Below are 25,652 nucleotides of genomic sequence, written 5' to 3' on the forward strand. Positions count from 1 at the left end.
AATCGAAATGAACTTTTAGAATTGGACTGGGGTCCTACAAATATCCATACTTTCAAGGGGCCTCTACAACTCCCTGAAATTGCTATAAAATTTTTGGGTGCATCTATCATATTCTATACAAAACCTCCATGGTTTTTCTTGGTTCTTAGTGGGGACTACGTCACTCTCCCCACCAAAGAACCTCTGTTCTAGAGCCTGAACATACAGAAAATTAAGTAAATTGTCAAATTAGAAAGAAACGGAGGATTTTATTAGGGGATGTTAAGGAAAGCTGTCCATTTATAATAGCATAAAACTTCTGAAATGGTCCCGAATCTCTTACAATGGGGAGCCGGGGGAAGGAGGGCGGGGAATCATGTTTTACAAGACAAAGAAAGCAAAATTTAGTGAAGGGGTTTCAATCAGTGACTGCTTTTGTTTCAGATCAAGCCTCAGAGTTTAACTACTCCAGCATATATATATGAAACGCATGTATCGATGGGTCTGGCCAAGAATAAGATAACCATGTTTTTGATATGAAGGGTCAGCAACTGCAACAATAGTAACTTACATTTCTGTGGTGGTTTATAGAAAGCTTTCACATGCGCTCTCCACGTGTGACCTTCACTACATTCCCCCTTAGGATGATTAGCAACAACAGCATCCTCTTTCTTGATGAGGAACGTTCTACATTCAGTATGTGAGGTGCGAGACACTCAACAATCGCTGCCAAGGCGTTTTTCCACAGTCAAGGGGAGATGTAAAGTTTCCTTCTGATTCTGCTGGTGAGGGTGTCGAGAATTGAATTGTGGAAGACATCAGTGGGGAATAAAGTGAGTTAGTAGTTGTAAGCACATCAGAGCTGGAGAGTTGTTTCTGGGAAAGGCACTGAAAGAGGAAAGATGGCCTTAGGAGGAAGCTTCCTTCAGGGGCGACCGAACCCGGGCAGACGTGCAGTCTCTGAATCGAGAGGAAAACGACGCCAGGTCCGAATCTAGAGACTGAGAGTCCGTGAACAGAGGTCCTGCCTCAGGCAAGCGAAGCTGCCCGCGTGAAGTCCCCCATGTCTAGACGGCCTCTTTGACTCAGTGTCCCTCCACCTCCGGCCGCCCTTTCTGCCATTTTCCCTTCTGGGTCGCTCACCACAGACTGCTAACTCCAGTCAGACGCCCGGCTCCATTCTGCACCTCACGGACTCTACGCGCCACAAATTCAAGTACGAGGTATGGAATCTCACCGCCTCAAACGTCTCTTAGAGTGAAGGAGACAAGGGCCAATCAAAGCCAGACTGGCTCAGGACGCGCCAATCGGTGGGCGTGGCAAAGTATTGCGGGAGGGACGGTACTGAGTTACCAAGACGACGGCTTCCGGGTGGGCGGGCCGAGGTGACTTCTGGCCGGAAGACAAGACTCCGCGGGAAAAGCTGCCTTGCTAGGTGGACGAGGAGCTGTCGGGCTGAGGCAGTTTCCTCAAGAGTAACGGCGGGCCTGTGCTAGGGTCACACCACCAGCCTCCGTTTTCTTTATCCTTCTCTCTCACCAAACGATATTCCTGCTCAGTTACAAAGTGCACGTTGTTTCCCTAAGGTAAGCGTGTGGTAACCCTATCCCCTCGTTAAATAGGGGGTTACGGAAACTCTAGTCTACTTTGTCACACGAGGAACGTGTATTCAAAAAAGAAAGTAATTTCTTACAGTGCGAATTTTTGACGACACTGTACACGTTTTGTAGTTTTAAAACACTGGGTACAATTCGAGTTACTGTTAAATTTTAAAATTTGGTTCTTCCTGACTGCCGAATTCCATCTACCTGGGTAATGGACAAAGACCTGAATTTTCAGATTCTCTGTAGCAGTCTCAGAGCTTCTCTGACTTAAAATTTTTTTTTAATGTTTATTTTTGAGAGGATGGGGTGGCCCATAGGATCCCAGGCATCAGGCTTTGTGCTGACAGCAGAGAGCCCGATATGTGTCTTAAACTCCCAAACCTGGAGATCATGACCTGGACCGAAAACAAGGCTTCACTGACTGGGCCTCCCAGACGCCCCCTTTGTTAAATTCTTAATCTCCCATAAATCTGAAGGCAGATGGTAAAATGGACAGGTGCTTTGAGTCTAAACCATTCAAAGAACCAAACTAATTCAGCTGAGTCTCCTTTTTTTAAAAAGAATCATTGTAGCCTAAAGTAATTGAAACCAGGTGCTAAATATGGTGCGTTTGGTTCAGCGTGTGTCTCATTTGAGGATATGGGTTTCACATAAGTCTTATGAAAGTAAACATTGAAATAATCAAGAGAAGGCTTTCTACAGATAATTATTTTTAAAAAATCTTGTGGCTTTAAAACACATCTTTTAATAAATCACACAAGTCATTAAATTCTAGTCACCAAAATCTAAAAGAAAACTTAAGCAAAACTTACCTGCTTATCAGGAAGAATTTATTCCTCTAGAGTTAAGACAGGGAAGCATTTATGAAAGTTTAGATCTATATGTGTTTAGGTTCCTGCCAACCTCTTTCTTCATATCCCATCTTCAAAACTCCCTGCTAATGAGCACTTTTCCAGCAGCTTGGATGAAACATTTTGAGTAACTTCCTCAGCCTCTAGGTTAGAAATTTCATTAAATAAAAAATACATTAGAATGCTTAGATGTGAAACATTAATGAACTATGTGATACGTTCTTCAGAAGAGGAGGCACTTAAGAAAACACAGGCTACTTGCGTTGTGGAGCCATATAACGTGATGAGATTTATAGACAAGGGATTTAAAAATGGCCAGAATTTCTCAAGAGAATGTTCTATGAGTTGCTTAACTGCCTTCACAGACCGTTTGAAAATAAAACTGAATCTCAGCAGAAGCCCAAGAGACCATAGAGACGAACCACATCCTTTGAATGTCAGTATTATGCTGAACAAAGTCACTTCAACAATTATTTATCTGACGGGAAAAAAAAATGCCTAAATTTTATAAGGACTTAATTTAAAAATACAGAGAGTGGCTTTAGAGTTAAGAAAAGAAACTTGTTAGATGTACCTGTACTTGGGGGAAAAAAATGTTTCCTCTAATAGTAGATATATTTGACTTTGTACACTGTTTTTCTCACCTAGATGCCCTTCCTCCTCTGCTTAGTTGCATCTTATTTTTTAGGAGCTAGGTCAAATTCTGAATTTTTTGAGTTGTAGCCTGTAGACAACTGTCCCTCCAGAGCACCTATAGAAGTAAAATGCTTGTCTTTATTTGGCTTTTTTGCTTTAGGGCCTGTAATGTTTCTTATTTATGTTGATAATTGTATCTTATATGTAATTTACCTTATCTATCAGACCCTAAGCTGCTTAGAATGGTATTCACCTGTGTACCTGGCAGAATGACTTGAACATGGCAAACATGATGTAAAATGCCTAAGTTAAGATTAATGTTAAATACAGTTGATAGCGGTATTAGTTTGCTAGAGCAGCTTTAACAAAATACTACAGACTGAGTGGCTTAAACAGAATTTTCTTTCTTTATGATTCTAGAGAGTAGAAAATCCAAGATCAGGTTGTTAGCATGATTGATTTCATTCTGAAGCTTCTCTCTTTGGGTTATGTAGATGGCCATGTTCTGCCTTTGTCTTTGTATGGTTTTTTGAACGTGCACATAAACTGTTCCCAAATTTCTTCTTAAAAGGACACCATTCGGGGCGCCTGGGTGGCTTAGTCGGTTGAGCGTCCGACTTTCGCTTGGGTCATGNTTTTATCTAAATTATCTCTTTAAAGATCTAACTTTCAAATATGGCTGCATTCTGAGGTGCTGGGGATTAGGACTTCAACACAGGAATGTGGGGGTTGCATGAAATTCAGCCCATTATAATAGCCAACACTCAAAAAGCAGAAATGGTTTGGAGCAATTGTCTGTCACCATTAGAACTCTCCTCTTTAGATCATGTATATAACCTTAAATGTGTAAACTCAGATTACTGTAAGATAATAAGGAGTAGTAGAGCCTGTGGTATATCAGGATATTTGCCGAAACAAGACATTTAAATTAAAATTTATTTTTTACATTTATTTATTTTGAGAGAGCAAGCAAACGGAGGGACAGAGAGAGAGGGAGAATCCCAACCAGGCTCCATATTGACAGTGTGGAGCCTGACACAGTGTTTGAACTCAGGAACCATGAAGTCATAACCTGAGCTGAAATCAAGAGTTGAATGTTTGACTGAGCCACCCAGGCATCCAAATTTTACAAATTAAAATTTGTAAATAAAACATACTCCCAAATTTGCTTGGCCTATCCACACAAAACAGACTGACTAGTTTTGGCTTACAAGGCATTGGTTTGCAAAAACCACCAGCATATTATCTCATTTGGAATCTATAGCCTTTTATGGTAGATACTGGACATAATAAGTATGTTGTTGCATTTTCTTCAGATCCCATTGATTCACACATAACTTTATGTGCAGTACGCATGTTGAAGGAACTTTACTGAATGCTATACTGAGATTAAAATCCATAAATTTGTCCTCATATCCAACAGTTATAGGGACATCCTATTTTTGAGATAATTAAGTGCATAACTATGCATAATTTGGGGTTTTTTTTTGGGGGGGGGAGTACAGCTTCATCCTGTAAATAGAACTCAAGATTCCTCGTCAGATTATTTGCCCTCAAAAGGCCAAGGCTTTGAAGTACAATTGTAGAGGACATGAGATATATACAAAAATAATTATAGGGCAAGATAAAAGTGAGATGATAAGAGAATAATAGATGTGCTGTGGGAAATTAGAGGAGGAAAGCTTCCTTCCATCAGGGTATGTTACTAAAGGTATTTAGTGAAGTTAGAATCAATCTTTCCCACAGTACCTGGTACTTCTAATATAGCATTAATCAATGTATTGTATGGTAGGTACTTGGATATGGTCACATCTCTCCTAGTTCACTCTGAAATACACAAGAATGTCTTAGCCTTTATATGCTCCAATCTGGTATTGCCCAAAAGTATCAGAGTCACCTGTGGAACTTTTTAAAAATAAGTTACTCAACTTTGGGGGCGCCTGGGTGGCTTAGTCGGTTAGGCCTCTCACTTTCGCTTAGATCATGATCTCACGGTTCGTGGGTTCGAGCCCCGCGTCGGGCTCTGTGCTGGCTGCCAGCTCAGAGCCTGGAGCCTGTTTCAGTCTGTCACTCCCTCTCTCTCTGACCCTCCCCTGCTCACGCTGTCTCTCTCTCTCTCCTAGAAATAAATAAAACATAAAAAAAAAATAAAATAAAAAATAAGTTTCTCAACTTTGTTTCTAGACATTCTAATTTAATAGGCCTGGAGGGGTGGTAGAGAATCTATTTTGAAGAGGCTTCTCTCACTTAATGACTTTGGTTATAGCCCCGTTTGGAACCTCCTGCCCTAGAGCACCTAGTATATAGTACGCTCTCAATAAATTCTTGTCACATTAAATGAGCAGAGCTGTGACTTAGTAAGATTAGTAAGACTCCAGTACGTAGGATAAATTAGGGTGGAAAATATCCTGGAGGCAAAGAAGTCCTATTACAGATGTCCAGCTAAGAGATTAAATAGCCCTAAACTAGGGCAAAGTCCATAGGAAAGGAGAGAAACAAATAAGAACATTGAAAAGGTAGAATCTGCAGAATTAAATGAAACTTGATATAATGCAGTAGTTCCCAAGCATAGTCTGCCTAAGACTTAGATGGGGTGTTTATTTAAAAAGCAGATTGCCGCACTCTTGTGTGAAATCCTTTTTAGTTGGTCCAGCGCAAAGCATAGGAATCTGCATTTTTAACAATCCTTTCTCATGATTTTGATTTAGATTATTTAATTTAAGACCTCAATTTAAGAACACACAGATCTGTTGACCATTGTAAGAAGAAAGATTGAAAAATAGTTCTAAAGATTATATCTTGAGTGACAGGATAAGCCATTAATAGACACTTAGTATTTGATTTAGAGGGAAATAAAGTTCATCCACGAAAGCTCTTTGGCAGGGAAGAAAAAAGGGAGTTTAAGAGCCTGGGAAAGAGGTAGAGGGTGATGAAAAAATTGGGAACCTTTGAGATAACAAAGATTCCTAAAAGAGATAAAGGAAAAAGAAGAAAGTCTGGGAGAAAATTGGGGGATTATTTCTCCTTTTAGAGATTGTGAAATGAAGGAGGCAACATGTGAAAGAGAAGGTGGAGAGAAAACTCGGAAAAACCAAAAACCAAAAGCTTTAAGTAAAGAATGTGTACATCATCTAGTGTGAAAGAGAACTACAAGGATTGTAGGGTGAATATGGAGAGACCTCTGAGATCGACATCTCTTGGTACCTTTTGATAGAGGGAGTTTTGCAGAACTGTTTGGTTGCTGTGAGTTGAAAAATGGATGGCCAGAAAAATCTAAGCTAGGAATGATAAAACATAACTTAAAATATGAGGAGAATAATATGAACATGCACCCCCATGTTCATAGTAGCATTATTTAAAATAGCCAAACATGGAAGCAATCTAAGTGTCCATCAATGGGTGAATGGATTAAAAATATATATTTTTATATATATGGTGAATTATTAGCCATAAAAAACAGAACAAGGAAATCCTGTCATTTCTGACAACAGGGATGGACCTTGAGGTCATTTTGTTGTGGGAAATAAGTTAGAGAATGACAAATACTGTATGATCTCATATGTGAAATCTGAAAACAAAACAAAACTCAGAAAAGAGGTCAGATTTGTTGTTACCGGAGACAGGAGGTAAGGGAAGTACACACTTCTAATTACAAGATAAGTAAGTACTAGGGATGTAATGTGCATTATGATGACTGTAGTTTTCACTGCTGTATGATACATATGAAAGTTAAGAGGGTAAGTCCCAAGACTTATCACAAGGAAGAACTTTCTCTCTGGCTTACTTTACCTATATAAGATGATGGTAACTAAACATTGTGGCATTTTCACAATGTAACTAAACCTTGTGGTAATCATTTCACAATATATCTAAGTTATGTTGTATATCTTAAACTTGTACAGTGATGTATGCCAATTATATCTCAATGAAACTGGAGGAAAAATGATAGATTGCCCTTATATGAAGGTGGTAACACAGGAAGATGCTTATAATCTGTTAGAGATGTCCATTTTTTTGTAACAGTAGATAATTTTTAAGAGCAGGGTCAATGGAAATAGATAAAAGAACCATGATAATCTAAAAGTATACATGCATCATTAGCAAAATGTGTTTGTTTTTTTTTAAGGTCTTGCCTTGAAAGTAAAGGAAATGAATAATAAGCCTAAATAAAAGTTCCCTTTTTTAGAAGTAAAACAAAAGAATAAAGGTTTCTGGAATAGGTTTTTTTTTTTAATATAGATTTTAAAGAAGAAAATTTTTCAAGTAATAGCCTTTCAAGACTTAGGAAGAAAGTGATTTTAAAACCTTGTATCTTATGTGCCAGTCTTACAAGCTATCCATTAGTACATAATTAGATTAATAGTTTATATAACAGACCTGGATTCAAAACTCAGGTTTGCCTCTGACTAGATGTGTGTACAACGTTGATTAATTTCCTGTTAAATAAGGGTGCATGGGTGGCTCAGTCGGTTATGCATCTGACTTTGGCTCAGGTCATGATCTCTCACTTCCTGAGTTCGAGCCCTATGTCTGGCTCTGTACTGACAGCTCAGAGTCTGGAGCCTGCTTCAGATTCTGTGTCTCCCTCTCTCACACTCTGCCCTTCCCCTGCTTGCATGCTTGCAAATATAAATATGTTTAAAAATTAAAAAGATTCTATTAAATAAAAAGGAAATTTCTAATACTTCATAGCATTAAATGGAATGATACAATGTTAAATATGTTCCTGCTATACAGTAAGAATTAAATAATGGTGACTCTTTCATTAATTGAGTGACTTTTTGCAAGTTACTATTGCTCTGAATTTTTAAGCGTTCTCTGTCAAATGGTAATAGTTATATGGTTAAGGACATCCGTACGACGTGGTAGAGTTAACAAGAATATTATGTTATTAGTAAATTGGGAGTTATCAAAGGATCTTGCAATATTGCTTAGCAAGCAAATAAAAACACTCAGTAAATGGCAAATGGTATTATGTCAAAGATCTAAAGTAATATCACTTATTTATCTAAGTTGCACAGACCTTTGAAATACATTCTTCATATATTCTTTTCTTTTTATTTATTATTATTTTTTTACAAATAGTTTATTGTCAAGTTGGTTTCCATATAACACCCAGTGCTCATCCCCACAAGTGCCCTCCTCCATNATGCTGGGTCATAGGGGAGTTCTGTTAATTTTTTGAGGAACTGCCACACTGTTTACCTGAGGGGCTGCACTAGTTTGCATTCCCACCAACAGTGTAGAAGGGTGCCCGTTTCTCCACATCCTTGCCAGCATCTAGANAGTTAGATTTTGTACTTGCACTTTTTCTAATTTCTTCAAATAGGCTGGAATGCAATGTACTTTCCTCTTAGTACTGCCTTTGCCGCATTCCATAGATTTTGGATTGTTGTCTTTTCATTTTCATTTGTTTCCATATATTTTTTAATTTCCTCTCTAATTGCCTGATTGGCCCATTCATTCTTTAGAAGGGTGTTCTTTAACCTCCATGTTTTTGGAGGTTTTCCAGACTTCTTCCTGTAATTGATTTCAAGTTTCAAAGCATTGTGATCTGACAGTGTGCATGGTATGATCTGTATTCTTTTGAATTTATTGAGGGCTGCTTTATGTCCCAGTATGTGATCTATCTTGGAGAATGTGCCATGCGCACTTGAGAAGAAAGTAAATTCCCTGGCCTCAGGATGTAAAGTTCTAAATATATCCATCAGATCCATCTGGTCCAATGTGTCTTTCAAGTCCGTTATTTCTTTAGTGATTTTCTGTCTGGTTGACCTATCCATTGCTGTAAGCGGAGTATTAAAGTCCCCTGCTATTAGCACATTCTTATCTATAAGCTTGTTTCTGTTTGTGATTAATTGTTTTAGATATTTAGGTGCTCCCATATTCGGTGCGTAGACATTTATGATTGTTAGTTCTTCCTGATGGATGGACCCTGTAATTATTATGTAGTGCCCTTCTTCATCTCTTGTTATTGTCTTTAATTTAAAGTCCAGTTTGTCTGATATAAGTATAGCTACTCCGGCTTTCTTTTGATTTCCTGTAGCATGATATATATTTCTCCATCCCCTTACTTTTAATCTGAAGGTATCTTCCAGTCTAAAATGAGTTTCTTGTAGATAGCATATAGATGGATCTTGTTTTTTAATCCATTCTGCTACCCTATGTCTTTTGATTGGAGCATTCAGCCCATTTACATTCAGTGTTATTATTGAAATATGTCAGTTTGGAGTCATTGTGTCCTTTGTGGGATTCATGCCTGTGGTGGTGTCTCTGATGTCTTTGTTCCTTGCAATACATCTGTCAGAGAGTCCCCCTCAGGATTTCTTGTAGGGCTGGCTTAGTGGTGACAAATTCTTTCAATTTCTGTTTATTTGGAAAGGTTTTTATCTCTCCTTCTATTTTGAATGACAGGCTTGCTGGATAGAGGATTCTTGGGTGCATATTTTTTTCTGTTCATCACTTTGAAGATCTCCTGCCATTCCTTTCTGGCCTGCCAAGTTTCAGTAGATAGGTCTGTCACCACTCTGATAGGTTTCCCTTTGTATGTTATGGTCCTTTTCTCCCTAGCTGCTTTCAAAATTCTCTCTTTGTCCTTATATTTCGCCTTTTTCACTATGATATGCCGTGCAGAAGATCGATTCATATTACGTCTGAGGGGAGTTCTCTGTGCCTCTTGTATTTCAATGTTTACTTCCTTCCCCAGGTTGGGGATGTTCTCTGCTATAATTTATTCCAGGACTCCTTCAGCACCGTTGCCTCTCTCTTCCTCTTCTGGGATTCCTATGGTACGAATATTGTTGTGTTTGACCATATCGCTGACCTCTCGAACTCTTCTTTCGTGTTCCTGGATCAGTTTGTCTCTTTTTTTCTCGGTTTCCTCTTTTTCTATAATGGTATCTTCTAAGTCACTTATTCTCCTATCTGCCTCTTCAATCCATGCATTGGATGCCTCTAATTTGTTATGTATCTCATTTATCGCATTTTTAAATTCTTCATGCCTATTTTTATTCTCCATGTTGTTTGTAGCCATAGTTTCTTTGATGTCCCCTATGCTTTTTTCAAGCCCAGCTGTTAATTTTATGATTATTGTTCTAAAATCTTGTTCAGTTATGCTGCTTATATCTGTTTTGAGCAGCTCATTAGGTGTCATTTCTTCTTGGAATTTCTTTGGAGGAGAGCTCTTTCGTTTCATCATTTTAGTTGGCTTTCTCTCTCTTGTTAGTTTAAGACTTGTTATGCTCTCTGCACCTGTGAGGGCTGCTGTACTCAAGAAGACTCTTTGTCCAGGGCCTATCTTTTCAGAGGGTGTATTTTGAATAGTATCTCTTGGTCTCTCTTGTTGAAACCTTGGTTATTTTATTTTCCTACTTGTAGTGACATTTGGGACTCTCCACCAGGTGTACTTTGGCTTGCTTCTTGAGGTAGCCCTGGAGAAGAAAGCAGACAGACAAACACACAGGGAGCAGAGGCACACAAATGCACAGACAAATCCAACAAACATGCAAACTGAGAGGGAGAATGAAAAAGTTAAGAGAAAAGACGGAGGAGGGAAGGCTAATAGTAGAAAATAAAAAATACATGAAAAGGTCAAGAAGAAGAAAAGGAAAAAAGAAGAAAACTGATGGACAAAGAGTGGTTTAAAGCATATAAGTGGATTTCCCAGCTACAATTAAATAGCCAGGTATGCAGTGCTGGTTGAAGAGCTTAGAGAAAGAGAAGACAGGGCGGGGATGAGGCAAAATTGGCAATAGAATGAACAGGCAGAAGGGATAAGAAGCTTTTTTCAAAAAACTAAAGGGTGGAATATGGTTGGATAGGTGATAGAAGGATGCTGGTGTTATCCAGAGAAACTATATAGTTTAATTACTCCTGAGAGAAAGAGATGAATGGTCAGTAGTTGTAGAATTTACATCAACAGAATGGACTAGTTGTGATTGTTTAAGCAAGCCAGTGACCAGAGTTAATCAGGTCAGTGTTCCGGGAAAAAGAGAAACAAAAAAAAAGGAGGGGGGCAGCTCTCTAGCAGTGATGGGCATGGTGTGATCCAATGAGTCAGGTGAGAGTTCTGCCTTGGGGGTTGTGTGGAGGAGAGTGGCGGTGCTCCAGTCCCTTCTTGAACCAAGTGCTACACCTCGCTTTTTTGGGTGTGTAAAGTCCCTGTGCGGGGAGCGCAGCCAAAGTGGGTCGTGCTCTTTAACCCAGGCCAGGCCTAGTTTCCAAATTCCACTCCGCTGGCCCCACTGAAATTGCAGTAGACACAACCACACAGGCGATTCCCTTGGGGCAATTCCACGCCTCTTGCCTAGCTCTGGGGATGATGGTCCCTTCTCCTCCAGGTCGGGTTGCCGAGCAAGGACGGGGGTTTGCCTGGGGAGCGCACTGGCCCCCTGGAGAGTGGGAAATGGGGTCCCTCTGTGTCCCGTCACCTGAAACACGAACTCACAGGCAAATCTCCCAGTTTTAAGCCCTTCGCCTTCCCTCTAGAGGCTCAGCCAGCCAGGAGCACAGGGAGCTGTGGCATGTCGTTCCTCCAGGGGTCCAGCCAGCCAGGAGGACAGAGGAGGGGTCCGTGCGTGCGGCCCCTCCAGGACGAGTTGGCATGCAGGGATTTGGCACACACGGTCCTTCTGTGTCCCAAGCGGAGGTTTTTCTCTTTCCCAGCGACAGGGACTGTTTCTTGAGTGGTTTTGGACTCTCTTTCCCCTCTCACTCCCCGCAGAGGGGGATCACCCCCTTGCCTTTGAGTCTCTGATCCCAGCCCGATTTTATCTTCCCTAGTTTGCACTCACGTTAAAAGGCTTTCTCAGTGGATTCTGCGTCCTTTTTCTCCCAATCTCTTGGGTTCTGTAAGGTTTCCTATGGCTTCAGATCTTTTCCATGTGAGATATGGGGGTGAGTGCAATGTACGGAGCTCCCTACTTCTCTGCCATCTTCTCATATATCCTTTTCAATGGTGTTGTGAGATAGTCCCTTTTACGAATGAGAGTCAAGAGTCATAAAGTTTGAGTGACTTAAAGTCAAAAAAAAAAACCAAACTAAAAAAGCAAAGTCTTCTCATTCCTAGTCCAGTGCTTTCACACATCATACAGTATCTGACATATACGTTACAAAACTTCTTTTTTTAACTTAATATTTTAAAATTTTAGATTCATGTGCAGTTGCTAGTAATAGTACAGAAAGATTTCTTGTACATCTTCACCCAGTTTCCCCCAATGGTAATTACATCTTGTATACATATAGTTATAACATCACATCCAAGAAATTGTTATCTAATGATCTTACTGAGATTTTACCAGTTTACATAAACTAGTTGGTGTGCATGTGTGCATTTAATCAATGCAGTTATCTATGTGTAGATTCATGTAACCACCATTACAGTCAAAGTACAAAACTCTGTTTTCAGCAAAGCATTTCTTATGTTACCTTTTTGATAGCCATGGACTTTCCACATAGATCCCTGTTACTATGCTCTTGAGAATTCCCATTACTCAAAGGTGACCTTCATATATATTCCAGTGGATGCTGACTTGACAAAAATGATTCACACCTCTCTAGCCAACAACACAGATCTCTGCAATGTGTCTTGCTTTCCAAACCACTCTCAGACTAAGCTACTGAAATAAGTAAAGCATATTATTTACTTAGTGAGGATATTATTTACTAAATAGAACACACTAGTACCCAAGCCTTTTGTTAGGGTTGGCTTAATATTTCCTGTCATGTACAATCTCAGATACTGTTTCCTCTAAAAAAACCTTTTTTATCCAAATTCAATTTCCAGGAAATTATCACAGTACATACTCAATAATATGTTGTTAATGTTTGTGTGTGTAATGAATGATAAAATGACGTTGAGTCAATAGCTAGGAGCCTAACTTTGAAGTACAAAAGTTTTGAATTCTCTGTTATGCCATTTATTAGTTACGTGACTGTGTGGGGTATAGTTTAATTCTATAAGACAAAGTTTCCTCTTTGGTTTTATGGACATTATAATAGCCGTCTCATAGGTTTATTGTAGTAAGTGAAATAATCCATTTACAGAACTTAGTACAATACCAGATACTAAGTACACGTTAAGAGTAATTTTAATTGCAATAATTTTTTAACCTCAAAATTACTTAAAAATTATTCTCAAATAGGAAATTCCAAGATAAGACAGCTTCCACATTGGTCATTGCAACTGCTCAGTGGCATGATTAGGATTCAAATCTCATTATTGTACTCTGCCATCCTCAAAGTGTTAGCTTTTCAGAGTAGGTTTCCTCATGGTCAGAAGGTGACCACTGTAGTTTTAGTCTTCAATTAATCTAGCCAAAGAAAACACCATCTCTTCACGTATATTTCTTTTTTTTTTTTTTAATTTTTATTTATTTCTGGGAGAGAGAGAGAGAGACAGTGTGAGCAGGGGAGGGTCAGAGAGAGAGGGAGATACAGACTCTGAAATAGGCTCCAGGCTCCGAGCTAGCTATCAGCACAGAGCCTGACGCGGGGCTCGAACCCACGAACTGCGAGATCATGACCTAAGCGAAAGTCAGATGCTTAACCGACTAAGCCACCCAGGCGCCCCACATATATTTCTTTTTAAGAACAAGAAAATCTTTTTTGGAATCTTCTAACACACTTGCCTCCATTACTTATTGACTGGGTCAGACACTCACTTCCTAAATGATAACAGGTGAGGAGGAAGGGATTATGGATTACCTAGGAGTGGGCTTAAGAGTAATCAAGATTTCACAAAATAGGAAAGACTATTCAACAGAAAAAAAGATGGTCTCTTCAACAAATGGTTTTGGGGAAACTGGACCACTTTCCTATACCATACACAGAAATAAATTGAAAATGGGTTAAAGACCTAAATGTGACACACGAAACCATCAAAATTCCAGAGGAGAATATAGACATCTCTGTGACATCAGCCAGAACAACTTCTTTTTTTTTTGTTTGATTTTAAAACTTTTTTTTGTTTGTTTGTTTGTTTTTGATAGAAAGCATAAGCAGGTGAGCGACAGAGAGAGAGAGGGAGACAGAGCATCTGAAAAAGCCCCCAGGCTCTGAGCTGTCAGCACAGAGCCTGACACAGGGATCGAACTCGGGAATGGTGAAATTATAACCTGAGCCGAAGTCCAATGCTTAACCGACTAAGCCACCCAGGTGCCGCCAGCCATAGCAACTTCTTACTATATATATGTCTCCTGAGGCAAGGGAAACAAAAGGAAAAACAAACTATTGTGACTTCATCAAAATAAAAAGCTCTTCACAGCAAAGGAAACAGGAGACTAAAAGACAACGTACTGAGTGGAAGAAGATATTTACAAATGACATATCTGATAAAGCGATAGTATCCACAAGATGTAAAGAACCCAACACCCCAAAACTGACAATCCAGCTAAAAAATGTGAAGAAGGGTCACCTGGGTGTCTCATTTGGTTAAACATCCAACTGTTGGTTTCTGCTCAGGTCATCATCTCATGGGTTGTGGGGTCGAGCCCAACATCAGGCTCCCCGCTGATAGTGCGGAGCCTGCTTGGGATTCTCTCTCCTTTCTCTCTGCTCCTACCCTGCTCATGATCTCTTTCTTTCACAAAACAAATAACCTTTTTTTTTAAAAAAAGGGCAGAAGACATGAATAGACATTTTTCCAGAGACATCAGATGGCCAATAGACACATGAAAAGATGCTCATCATCACTCATAATCAGGAAAATACAAATCAAAACTACAATGAGAGATCACCTTAACATCAGTCAGATTGGCTAAAATCGACAACATAAGAAACAGCAGGTATTGGCAAGGATGTAAAGAAAAAGGAACCCTGTGCACTGTTGGTGGGAATGCAAACTGGCACAGTCACTCTGGAAAAGAATATGGAGGCTTCTCAAAAAGTTAAAAATAGAACTACCCTATGATCCAGCAATTGTACTACTAGGTATTTACCCAAAGAATACAAAAATACTAATTCAAAGGAATTCATGGATCCTTCTGTTTACCACAGCATGATCAACACTGGCCATATTCAGGAAGGAGCCCAAATGTCCATCAGTTAACAAATGGATAAAGAAGATGTGGGGTGTATACACTCTCACACACACACACACACACACACACACACACACACAATGGAATCTTAGCCATCTAAAGAATGAAACCTTGCCATTTGCAATGAAGTGGATGGAGCTAGAAAGTATTATGCTAAGCAAAATAAGTCAGAGAAAAATATCATATGATTTCACTCACATGTGGAATTTAAGAAATAAATGAACAAAGGGGAAGAAAAGGAGAGAGGGAGGCAAACCAAAAGAGGCTCCTAACTGTAGACACCTGACTGATTATTACCAGACGGGAGGTTGGTGGAGGGATCATTAAATAAATGATGGGGATTAAGGAAATGCACTTATGAGGAGCACTAGGCCTTTCGTGGACGTGTAGAATGACTATATTGTACACCTGAAAATAATATTGCACTGTATGTTAACTAACTGTAATTTAATTAAAAACTTTACAAATAAAAAGAAAAACTGAGATTTATCCCTGATTTGGTTCTGTACTGTTTTAAAGAGTGGATGCTAACACAGAATTGGTGTTAACTGGGAGAAAGAGATGTACACCATGGCTATTAGTCTGCATAATAGAATACTTGCATTTCTTTTTAATCCTCAAATGAAGGAAATTCAGATGTCTAACAGCTCAGTTACTTGCCAGAGTCATTCATCAGTTAACGTCATTGTCTTTGGTATATTAGACAACTAATGCCAATTCCATTCTTTTTTCATTCTCTTAAATGTTTCATTGTTATGTTTTTACTACTGTGGAAGATGACTAAAGTGTCAGAGCTAGAAATACACGTACCTAGGAATATCAGGTTTCCCTGAAAAAGCTCAAAAACATTTATGTTTTTGCTAACTATATCTGCTTTCTTTTCTTTATTTTTATTTTTATTCTTTTTTTATTTTTTATATGGCTTCTTTCTTAGGGTAAATTTTATCTTGAGATGGAAGCAAATAAAGAGCATTATTGTACTTGCTTTCTAAGCTAAAAAAAGATCCATTAGAAAGTTATTTTTCTATTTACTTTCCATCTGGATTAGGTAATCTACTGGATTAGTCATACCAAGATGATAACCAAATATGATATTACATATTTTTGTGAAGAAAACATTTTTCATTGTATCAATGAGTTTGTAAAAAAGAGGGTTGTGGGGTGCGTGGGTAGGTCAGTCAGTTAAGCGTCTGACTCTTGGTTTCGGCTCAGGACATGATCTCACAGTTTTGTGAGTTCAAGCCCCATGTCAGGTTCTGTACTGGCAGCCCCGACCCTTGGGATTTTCTCTGTCCTCTTTCTCTATCCTTCCACTGCTTATGCTTCTCTGTCTCTCTCAAAAATAAATAAACTTAATTTAAAAAATTTTAAAAAGAGAGTGGTGTGATCATCTAGTCATATATATATATGTAAGAAATCTTTTAATATCCTTGATTCCTTCCTCCATAGCTCCGTTTAAATAAACTGTTTGCCACTTTGAACTTGGCTTGATATATAAATATTTTTCATAAGAAACTTAAATTGAGATAATCTTTTTTACCTATTTCTTTAAAATCTATGAAATTGAAAAGGTACAGATCATAGAAACAATTGAAGAAAACAGTGAGGCATGATGTAGAAGGAAAAGGATGAAATTGATGGAAGAAGAAAAATCCCCCTGAAAACAACTCACTTGTTAAAAATTTTCTCGAGTTTATACCATCTTCTTTTTGTCATAGAGAACTGCATTATAGTCTCATTGGAAGCATTTTTTAAACATCTGTAACATAAGTAATAGAACAGATGTTAATATAGACTTATTTGTAACCAGGACATAATGGTAAAATCATATGAAGAATTAGCATCTTATCTCAATGCAAGTTTTCTTGTTAAAACGTTATTTTTAGAAAGGATTCTCCAATAGGACTGTTAATATTTGCCAATGATTTTCTAAAAACATTTTTAAATTGATGTTTTTATATTAAATTTAATTATTGATTTGGTTGAATTTAAGTCTGTCATCTTGGTATTTGTTTTCTCTATGTTCTCTATATTCTGTGTTCCTTTTTCCTCTTCTCCTGTGTTATTTAAGTTAATGAAGTATTTTTTGGTTTCTATTCTGTGTCCTCACTTGGCTCTTTTGGTCATATGTACTTGTGTTATTTTATTGGTTTCTTTAGAAGTTAAATATATGTACTCAAATTATCACAGTCTACCTTGGGTTAGCATTATAATACTTGAGTTACAATTTAAGAACCTTACAGTGATGTATTCTATTTACTTCCCTCTCATCCTTTGTACTACTGTTATATATTTTACATCTACACTTTTTAAAAGCTCCAATATATATTACTATTTTTACTCTGAACAGTTAACTGGCTTTTTAAAAATTGTGGTAAAATAACATGAAACTTACCATCTTAATCATATTTTTAAGTGTGTTCTTGAGTATTAAGTACATTCACACTGTTGTGCAACTAATTCCTAAACTCTTTTCATCTTGAAGTATTGAAACTCTATACCAGTTAAATAACAACTCCCCATTCCCTTTCCCCCAAGCTCCAGGCAATCACCATTCTACTTTCTGTCTCCATGAATTTAACTGCTGTAGGTACCTCATGTAACTAGAACCGTATAGTAATTGTTTTGTTTTTTTTTTTTGTGAGTGGCTTATCTCATTTAGCATAATGTCCTCAAGATTTCTCTATGTTGTAACATATGTGAGAATTTCCTTTTTTTAAGTTTATTTTTAATTTTTTTTTATAAATGTTTTTATTTATTTCTAGGAGAGAGAGAGACAGTGTGAGCAGGGGAGGGTCAGAGAGAGAGAGGGAGTCACAGACTGAAACAGGCTCCAGGCTCTGAGCTGGCAGTCAGCACAGAGCCCAACGCGGGGCTCGAACCCACGAACCGTGAGATCATGACCTAAGCGAAAGTTGGACGCTTAACCGACTAAGCCGCCCAGGCGCCCCAAAGTTTTTTTTATTTTTAAAAAATGTTTATTATTTTTATTTTAATTCCAGTATAATAAACATTCATGTTAGCTTCAGGTGCACAGTATGGTGATTCAGCAATTTTGTACGTTATTCAGTGCTCATCATAAGTCTACTCTTAACCTCCTTCATCTATTTCACCCATACCCATACCCATACCCCCTCCCCTCTGATGCCATCAGTTCTCTGTACTTAAGAGTCTTATTTTGTTTGTTTCTTAAATTCCACATATGAGGAAATCATATGGTATTTGCCTTTGACTGATATATTCCTCTTAGCATTATACCCTCTAGATCAATACATACTGTTGCAAATGGAAGGATTTCATACTATTTTTATGACTGAGTAATAGTCCATCATATGTGTGTATATATGCATGTGTGTGTATATACCACATTTTCTTCATTCATTCATCCATTGATAGGCACTAGGGCTGCTTCCATAATTTAGCTATTGTGAATAATGCTGCAGTAAACATAGAAGTGCATATATCTTTTCAAATTACTATTTTCCTATTCTTTGGGCAAATACCTAGTAGTTGAATTACTGTATCATATAGTAATTCTATTTTTAATTTTTTGAGGAACCTCCATTCTCTTTTCCACATTGTACCAGTTTGCATTCCTACCAACAGTGCGCAAGGGTTCCTGTTTTTCCACAATCTCACCAAAAGTTGTTTCTGTTGCTTTTGATTGTAGCCATCATATCAGGTGTGAAATGATGTCTCATTATGGTTTTGATTTACATTTCTCTGATGATTAGTGATGTGGAGCATTTTTCATGTTTCTGTTGACCATCTGGATGTCTTTTTTGGAAAAAATGTCTGTGAATGTCTTCTGGCCATTTTTTAACTGAGTTACTTATTTTTTGGGTGTTCAGTTTTATAAGTTATTTATATATTTTGGATTCTAATCCTTTATCAGATATGTAATTTGCAAATACCTTCTCTCATTAAGTAGGTTGTCTTTTGGTTTGATGCTCCTTTGTTGTGCAGAAGCTTTTTATTTTAATATAGTTCCAGTAGTTTATTTTTGCTTTTGTTTCCCTTGCCTCAGGAGACAGTAGGAAGAAAAATGGCTCTGGTATATGTTAGAGAAGTTACTGCCTATGTTCTCTTCTAAGATTTTAATGGGTTTCTGTCTCACATTTAAGTCTTTTAATCCATGTTGAATTTATTTTTGTGTATGTTGAAGAAAGTTGTCCAGTTTCCTTCTTATGCGTGTAGCTGTCCAGTTTTCCCAACACAATTTGTTGAAGACACTTTATTTTTCCCACTGCATATTCTTGCCTCCTTTCTCAAAGATTAACTGACCATCTAATTGTGGGATTATTTCTGGGATCTCCATCTGTTCTGTCCGTCTCTATGTCTATTTTTGTGCTATTACCATACTCTGGTTCTTACAGCTTTGTAGAATGTCTTGATTGGGGATTGCAATGCTTGTAGCTTTTTTCTTCTTTTTCAAGATTGCTTTGGCTAATTGGTGTCTTTGGTGGTTCCATACAAAATTTAGAATTGTTCTAGATCTGTGAACAATGCTATTGGCATTTTGATAAGGGTGCATTAAATCTGTAGTTTGCTTTAGGTAATATGGATATTTAACAATATTTATTGTTACATTATATGTGCATGGAATATCCATTTGTTTGTGTCATCTTCTCTTTCATCACTGTTTTACAGTGTTCAGAGTACAGGTTAAATTTATTTTTAGGTATTTTATTATTTTTGGTGTGATTGTTGGGACTTTTTTTTAAATTTCTCTTTCTGTTACTTCATTACTAATGTATATAAATGCAGTGGATTTCTGTGTGATGATTTTATATTCTTTGACCTTTCTGAGTTCAATTATTCTTCTAGTTTTTCTGTTTTTGGTGGAATCTTAAGGGCTTTTTACATATAGTATCCTGTCATCTGCAAACGGTGAAAGTTTTACTTCTTCCTTACCAATTTGGATGCTTTTTTTTTTCTTGTCTGATTGCTGTGGCTATGACTCCCAGTACTATTTGGATAAAAGTGGTAAGAGTGGACCTCCTTGTCTTGTTCCTGACCTTTGGGGAAAAGCTCTCAGTTTTTCCCCATTAATGATGATGTTGTGGGATTTTCATGTATGGTTTTTATTTTGTTGAAGTATGTTCTTTATTGATGGTTTTTATTATAAATGGATGTGATACTTTGTGAAAGGTTTTTTTCTGCATCTCTTCAAATGGCCATATGGTTTTTATCCTTTCTGTTGTTGTTATATCACATTGATGGATTTGTGAATGTTGAACCACCCTTGCATCCCAGGAATAAATCCTGCTTAATTGTGGTGAATGAATTTTTTAAGTATTGTCTGATTCAGTTTGCTACTAGTTTGTTAAGAATTTCTCCATCTGTGTTTATCAGGGATATTGGCCTGTGCTGCTCTCTCTCTCTTTTTGTAGTGTCTTTATCTTGTTTGATATCAGGGTAATGCTGGCCTTATAGAATGAATTTGAAAGTGTTCATTCCTTTTTTGTTTTTTGTAGTAGCTTGAGAATAGGTATTAACTCTTACTTAAATGTTTGGTAGTATTCACCTGTGAAACCATCTGGTTCTGGACTTTTGTTTTTGGGAAGTATTTTGATTATTGACTCTATTTCATTACTGGTAATTTGTTCAAATTTTGTATTTCTTCCTGATTCACTTTTGGGAAGTTAAATTTTTCTTTGAATTTATCCATTTCTTCTAGGATGTCCAGTTTGTTGCTATATAATTTTTCCTAATCTCTTTTAATCCTTTGTATTTCTTTGGTGTTGGTTATTCTCCTTCATTTCTGATTTTGTTAATTTGAGTCTTTTTTTTTTTTAATGAGTGTGGCTAAAGATTTATCAGTGTTACTGATATTTTCTAAGAACCCGCTCCTGGTTTTATTGATCTGTTCTTTTGTTTTAGTTTCTATGTCATTTCTTTCTGCTCTAATCTTTATTATTTCCTTACTTTTACTGATCTGGGATTTTGTTCTTTTTCTAGTTACTTCAGGTATAAGGTTAGGTTGTTTGAAATTTTTCTTTCTTCTTGAAGTAGGCCTGTAGTGCCATAAACTTCCATCTTAGAATAGCTTTTGCTTCAACCCCCCAATTTTGGTCTGTTGTGTTTTCATTTTCATTTATCTCCATTTTTTTAATTTCCTCTCTTTATTTCTTGGTTGACCCATTCATTGTTTAGAAGCATGTTATTTAACCTCCATGTATTCATGTTCTTTCCAAATTTTTCTTGTGGTTGATTTCTAGTTCTGTAGTGTTGTCAGGAAAGATGAATGCAATGACTTCAGTCTTTTTGAATTTGTTGAAATTAGTTGAATTTGTTGAAATTAGGACAAAATTGAGTTTGTCCTAACTTATCTATTCTGAGGAATGTTGCATGTGCGCTTGTGAAGAATGTGTTTTAGGGTGGAATGTTCTGAATCCAATAGATCCATCTGCTTAGCTGTTTTAGACTTAATAGCTATGCTTCTCTCTTGATTTCTTGCATCTTACCCTCCACAAAAGAAGTTCAGGAATCAGCCAAGGATTTGTGGGAATGCATTATGCAGATTTTGGAGGTACCCCCCAAGCCTCACCCAGTGCTCAGTGGTTTCCCCTTTAGAGACTTCCTCTTTCAACTTTGAGGTCTTCCAGCAGCCATTTCTGACTCTTCAGCCCCACCAAGACTGCTCCTTCTGATAAGGTGTATTCCCTGTTCACCATACAGACTGGGAAATAACCTTATTGAAAAAGTTAGAAAATTGTAGATGTCATGTATTAGCTTTCCTTATTTCAAGGGTCATATACCCTCCAGTTTCTACCTGCTATTTATTGTTTCAAATTGTCTTCAAATAGTTGTTTACTTATATCTTAGAGTTTGTAATTGTTATTGTTGGGAGGGTTATCTAATTTAAGATACTTCAGTGTTTATTAATGCCATAAGTCATTAATGCACTTTTAAAGTATTTTTAAATAGAAAAACAAAGGTATGGTTTCTAAGAAGTTGCTTATAAGTATTTTTAAGCAGTTTCTAAGAAGTGCTAACAATAGCTGTATTGTATGCAGCTATTTTTAGAAAAGCAAGAAGTAAAAACTTCCTAGAATAGGGGAAGAATTAGGTAATGTTCTTTCAAAAATAATTTCTGGAGTTTTAATACAACTATGGACTGTGATGGGCCTGAAGATGTACTGCTTAGATTTCCTGCTGCAGGGAACATGATTTACTGATGGCCACAGCTGCTGCCCTTTAGACCCACTCCCAGGTTCATGCCAAGGCAATGATTCCCAAGTGATCTTTCCAGGCAATGCCTGCAAATAGTGAGAGTTGTAAGGCAGACTCTTTCCAATGACATGCAGCACCCCTTTACTGGGAAATTTTGTTTCAGGGACATACCATTGGCTGGGCCAAAACTTTCTTAGAACTGTGCTGCAGTCTGACACTCCTACCCAAGCTTTCTTCCTTCCCTTTTTTTTTTCCATCACAGGTACCAGACCTACATCACAGTCAGAAGTCTCTCTTACCATCCTTTACTCCCTTCTCATCACTTATTATAAGTAAATCCCCAAATTTTCTGTTTGTTTCTAATTGGCATCTGCTTGTTAGAACACCTAAACAAGCACAGAAACTACTGACAGAACATGGACCAAAAGGAAAAAAGGGAAAAGATGTTTTTAGAGAAAAATTCCCAATATTATTTGTAGATACTCTGTCCTTTAGTAGGAAGAGCTTAATTCTCCTCCCTTCCAGTGTGGGATGAGCTTAGTGACTTGCTTCCAATGAATACAGCAGTATCTGCCAGTACTCCCCCTTTTAAAAATTATCTCCCATTCCACACAGACACAGGAACCCTTTTATACATTTTTTTCATAATGCCCTCCTACCCCAGATGAAATTTTGATACTGTAAATATACTATACATCTGTTTATGTACTATTTATATATACATGTTTTATGCATAAAGAGTTAGATTTTTTTTTTTACCCTCAGGAATTAATTTTTACTCCCTTGAGGGTATCATAATAACCCCACTGAGAATGCATAGAACAGAATATGGAAAAGGGAAATTTCTAATTTACCATGGAAAAATGTGGCAGACACCACCTTAAACACCTACTAGTGCCATATATCCCCAGTGTTATAGAGTGAGAAGAGTATTTTGCCTATGTAAGAATCTTCTTAAGAAAATATAACCTCTGTCTTTTCACAAGAAGACATCCAACAAACCCAAATTGAGCAACATTCTACTAAATATCTGACCACACCTCAAAAGTGTCAGTGGAATAAAAAAACAAGGGTTTTGGGAAACTGTCAGAGATCATTCGAGACTAAGGAGACATGACTACCAAATGCTATGCGGTATCCTAGATCCTTGCATAGAAAATGATCACTAGGAGAAAAATGGGTGTGTAATGTGATTGAAGTCTAGTTTACTTCATATCATTGTATATTTCTTAGTTTTATAAATATACCATGGATAATAGGGAAAGCTGGGGGAAGGATTAAAGGGAACTGACTCTGCTATCTTTGTAACTTTTCTATAAATCTAAAATTATTAAAAAACTAAAAGTTAAAAAAAGTGTTCAATTTTTTCTCATTGCCATGTAGTATTCCGTTGTATAGATAAACCACATCTTCTTGATCCATTTGTCTGTTGATGGACACTTAGGCTCTTTCCATGTTTTGGCTATTGTTGAAATCTGGCCATGTGTAGCAACATGGATGGACCTTGAGGGTGTTATGCTGAGCAAAATAAGTCAGGCAGAGAAGGACAAATACCATATGTTTGCACGTATAGGAGGATTAGGAGGAACTTAACGGAGGACCAAGAGGGAGAAGAAGGGGGGAAATAGTGGGGGAGAGGGAGAGAGGCAAACCATGAAAGACTCTTGAATACTGAGAACAAACTGAGAACTGATGGTTATAGGGGGGAGGGGGAAGATGGGCATGGAGGAGGGCACTTGTGGGGATGAGCACTAGGTGTTATATGGAAACCAACTTGACAATAAACTATTTGTTTAAAAAAAAAAAAGTGTTCAAAAAATATCATCTGTATTCATTACCTGAAAATAATGGTACAAATATTAAAAGAGGAGTAGATATATATATAGATAGATAGATAGATAAAGATCACTAGAATTACAAATGTTAAGCTAATCTGAAACTGTGAGTTTTTTAGATGTATTAGTAAATGAAAAAATACAGTGGTTGTCGTAGTTTTCATATTAGTGAAACTGTGATTCAGTGTCTCATGCTGTCCGTGCACAATTAATTCAGATTGTCCTGTTTTTAAGCAGAATCACATATATTCAAAACTGGCTAGAGAACCATAAAAAATATTGATAAACCATAAATGGAAATGTATCAAGTTGGGGAATATGTCTGGGTGCTGCAAGGATCAGTGTTATGTCCTGTCTTACATAGCTGCTGCATTAATGATGTAGAAGAGGGAGTAAAAAGGATGTTAATGAAATTCACAGATGATATTAAACTGCAAATAGCAGTAAGGGCAGCAAAGCAATATAAAGGTATCCAGAGAACTTAGAAATATGGAGACAACAAAATGAGATTCTATCCCTCCAAAATAGAAACTGCTACTGCATTAGGGAAAAAACAATAAAACAGAGTAGTTATTCAGAAACAGTGAAATCTGAAAGTCATCAAATGGTCAAAAAGACCTGAGGGTGAAAATGAATAACAAAATAGATAAGAATTTATGATAGTTATTTTCAAGATTATGGTTACATATACTACATGACACAAAGAAAGAATAGCATGGTCTGTTCTTCAGACCTCTAGTAAAATGAAATCTGGAGGACAGAACTCATTTTTTTGTCAAGTTGGTATTTAACCACCATTGACAAAATAGAGATAGTAATAAAAATGATTAAGCCTGAGAACACTGCCAACAAGTATATTTATCTTAAGCAAATTAACTGAAGTATTTACCAGTCCTTCCATTCATAACTGCTGATTCTAGTTCATACCCCACATAGATGACCATTGCTGAGATGTATATACAAGTTATACTAAGCCTCAAAGTACTTACCTCTTTTTAACCTTTTCCCTTGTCTCCCAAATTAAATTTACAGATTCTTTGTAATCAATTCTTATTTTCATTTAGGATTAAATTAAAATAGCCTCACTTCATTACTTACTACAGCTGACTGAAGCTTATGTCACATCTGCATCACAATGATGGAAGCCTTATTTGTAAATACATGTATATGCTTCTAATGGCACCTAGAGTATACAGTAGAGTAACATCTGAGAAGTGTTTTTGCAATTAAGACCTAACTGAATAACAACTATAAGAAGAAAACAGAGATCAGAATTATTATAATTGTAATGCAGTATTCCAGTGATCACAGCATACATCAGGAAGCTTTAAGACATTATCACCTGTTGGCAAGGAGTCATTCAGAATAATGTATGAGGAAATCTTTTTCTGGATAACTCTATATAGTTAAGTATTGAATAATAGATGCTTTTGAAAATCTCGACAAAAAGTCTATGAATTTTTATTTTTATGGTTTAAGAATACCTATTTAACTTCTGCACCGAAAAACTGTAATCCTGAGGGCACACATAAT

General features: G+C 37.2%; 1 long non-coding RNA gene across 3 annotated transcripts in view; it reads left to right on the forward strand.

Annotated features, from left to right (window-relative positions):
- Window positions 1–1,368: 1,368 nt before the first annotated feature.
- LOC144225189 (uncharacterized) overlaps window positions 1,369–25,652 on the forward strand; it is a 158,234-nt gene continuing 133,950 nt past the window's right edge. For all 3 annotated transcript variants that reach the window (XR_013333228.1, XR_013333230.1, XR_013333229.1), the window contains exon 1: window positions 1,369–1,565. This is a non-coding gene — a long non-coding RNA (uncharacterized LOC144225189). The remainder of the gene's footprint in view (window positions 1,566–25,652) is intronic.

Source organism: Crocuta crocuta, unplaced genomic scaffold (genome assembly GCF_008692635.1).
Source record: "Crocuta crocuta isolate KB4526 unplaced genomic scaffold, BGI_CrCroc_1.0 scaffold388, whole genome shotgun sequence".
Lineage (NCBI taxonomy): Eukaryota > Metazoa > Chordata > Mammalia > Carnivora > Hyaenidae > Crocuta > Crocuta crocuta.